Raw genomic sequence first — 2,836 nt, forward strand, 5'->3', positions numbered from 1 at the left:
AGGCGCCGGGCGGGCCGGGCACAGCCGCGGGAGGTTCTGGAAACGCCGGGAGCGGCGCGTGTCCAGGTGAGCTCCCTGCCGGCTCTGCCGCCCGAGCAGCCGCGGGGCTGGGTTGCGGGCTGGTGTCGCCCGGTGGTGCGTCCTGCCCGCGCGGGGCCTCGAGCTGGGGACTGAAGCCGGGGGTCGCGCCGCCCGCCGTCCGCAGCGCGGTCCGGGCCGCAGCCCCGCGCCCCCGCCCCCCCGTCCTGTTTCTGCACCGGTCTGGGGTTCGGTCCTGTGCCCCCGCCCCCGTCCCGAACTCTGGATGGTGAGGTCAGCAGCGGCGCCCTTCCTGCCGGTCTCCTCGGCGGCCGGGCCGGGCGGGGCTGGGAACTTGGCCGCCCCTCCCTGTCAGGCTTCCTGGGAAGCGGGGCCTGACCCCGGGGCCGCCGGCCCAGGCCTGGCCCTGAGAGACCGCTGGATGTGAGCGAGGCCCACGCTCCTCCCTCACGAGGGCTGGGAGCTGCTGGTCTTAGGCAGGGTCCAGTTTGGTGCCCATTGGGAGGCTGTGGGGTCGGAACTTCCCCATGGAACCTGCGCCGCCGTTTCTCCTCAGCGGCTGCAGAGACCGGTGACAATTAGTTAACCAACTACAGGCAGACCGCGCGCGCCTGGGACTGAGGGAGTTGCTAGCCCAGTGGTACAGCGGGACAGAAGATCCCAAAGGCCGGGCCCGGAGCAGTGAGGTGAGGGCTGTGTTGGAAGGGAGCAGGGCTGTGGGGACGTGGTGGAGGACTGGATGCCTCAGGCGGGAAGACTTCCTGGAGAAGGTGGGACGTGAGCTGGAGTGGTCAGATGAAGGCTGGCAGGAGGAAACGTGGACACAGGAACAGCTTGACTGACATCATGCTCTGTGGCACTCCAGTAGAAGAGAGGTGATGGGGAAGGGTCACTTTAGGGATAGCTGCCCACGAACCCTGTCCACAAGAGCGCAGAGTGAGAGGGCGGTGCCTTGTCCTGTGAGTGCCTGGAAGGTGCCCAGTGAACGTGCAGCATGAGCTGGCATCTTCCTGCCTCAGGTATTGCTGGGCAGCTGCTGCCAACTTCAATCTGACAGTGTTAGATGGTGCAGGAGAGCACTGGGGTCTCTCCCCAGGCTAAGACTGTTGTCTTTTGCTGTCGGTCACACCCATCAGACATGTCCAACCTGCAGCCTGCAGGCCCCAAGTTGATTATGTGAGGCCTTTTTTGCCTGTATGTGGTGGTGGTAGATACCAAGAAAGTTATGCAGTCGACTTTTTTTTTTTTTTTTGGCTCATTAACTTTGGTTAGTATTTGTGTATTTAAGATATGGTCTAAGATAATTCTTCTAGTGTGGTGCAGAGAAGCCAAAAGTTTGAATACCCCTGACTGGGACCGTATGGCCCCACTCGTCTTGCAGGAGATCCTGGCCCTAAGAGGAAGGATGTCACTTTGAGCTTGGGGCATTCTTAAATGTCCCAGACTTTGCAGAGATCCATTGTCCACCTGAGGATTTACAGGACATTTTTGCAACCTGCTGCTCCTTCTCAGCTTGTATCACATCTGAGACAACAGGTTCTCTGTTAAGTGAACCAGGATTTCCTTTGGCTTGTGCTTAAACTGCCCTGAAGTGTCCAGGGTGCAGCCTTTCTCTGTGGTTCTGAGCCTCAGGCCTGGGCTCTCTGCTTCTCCCCACTCACAGGATATTTGGGCTTTGGATTCTTTTCTTCTAAGGCATTCTTGTTCTCACACAGCTGAGAGGGTCAACTGTGTGGCCAGCCACGTAGCAAAGATGGAGTGAGTTGGCTGGGAGCCTCATTCCAAAGATGCTGTCATACTGGACCACCCTTGTTCTCTGGGAGCTCAGCAGGCAGACCTGGTGACAATTAAGCTAATTGTCTGTGGCTTGCGATAGGCCCTTTGCTCTGCAGTGGGGTACCTGGGAGAGTGCTTACCTTGCCATTGGTTATAGCTGGTCTTCACTCATTCCTTGAGAACCTCCTGTGTGCTTGGCTTCTATGGAGGGTATGCCTGGGCTGGAATGAGGGAGGAGGTGCCTGAGGTGCTGTTCTTGCCTGTGGGTAGCTCATAATCACTCTGAGATTGTTGCTTCACACTGGCATCTGGCCAAGTGCCAGGGAGGAGCCCTGGCTATGAGTGTTCATCAAAGGGAGAGACTGTGTGGGTGCAGCTCTGTGGAATGAGTGGGGTGAGGGAATCCAGGGTCTTCTCATTTCCTGAGAAAGCCTCCTTTTTTGAGTCTGCCTTCCCATATCCTTGGAGGGTCTGAGGCTGGATGCAAGGCCTTGGCTGAGGTGTGGCCACGCTGGCTGATAGTGTGCAGAGGGCTGGTGGGTGTGTCCCTGGCTCTTGGGATCTGTCAAGTGTTTAATTTTCTGCAGATGGAGGTTGGCAGGAGAAGCTATGATGCAGGGACATGCAAGTGAGAGTTAAACTTTGAAAAAATTGCTCATATCTAGCAGTTGACTTTTAAAGTGCTCTATGGTCGGACACCCACCTATCCCATAGCAGAGAGAGCTGGTGGGTCCTGTGGTCTGCTTTTTATGGTAGGGGCATAGAATGAGGGATAGCAGGACAGTTTTTATTCTCAGAAAGAGCAGAGGAGAATGAAAGTCTGGACTAGACTTGTTGGAGCCCTAGACAAGAGTTTTTTTCAATTGGTGTCTTGCAGGGTAGAGGGTTAAGTATTTGCGTAGTGTTTTCTTGAGCCGAGATGGAATGTCTGAGTCTAGTCACAGGTCAGCATTTGCTCTAGACCTTTCAAGAAGTGCTTGCTAGAGTGTAGCCTGTTCTGTACCTGGCACTCCTGAGGACC

The 2,836-nt window shown here is 56.5% G+C and overlaps 1 protein-coding gene across 6 annotated transcripts in view; it reads left to right on the forward strand.

Annotated features, from left to right (window-relative positions):
• Window positions 1-6: 6 nt before the first annotated feature.
• P4HA2 (prolyl 4-hydroxylase subunit alpha 2) overlaps window positions 7-2,836 on the forward strand; it is a 34,645-nt gene continuing 31,815 nt past the window's right edge. For 3 of the 6 annotated variants that reach the window (XM_012808753.2, XM_012808747.2, XM_012808757.2), the window contains exons 1-2: window positions 7-66; window positions 596-725. The gene's annotated coding sequence lies outside the window, so the exon portion shown is untranslated. The remainder of the gene's footprint in view (window positions 67-595; window positions 726-2,836) is intronic. The other 3 variants (XM_023516430.1, XM_023516438.1, XM_023516427.1) reach the window with 2 other exon arrangements.

The sequence above is a fragment of the Otolemur garnettii genome, unplaced genomic scaffold (genome assembly GCF_000181295.1).
Source record: "Otolemur garnettii isolate 467f Iridium unplaced genomic scaffold, OtoGar3 scaffold00003, whole genome shotgun sequence".
Lineage (NCBI taxonomy): Eukaryota > Metazoa > Chordata > Mammalia > Primates > Galagidae > Otolemur > Otolemur garnettii.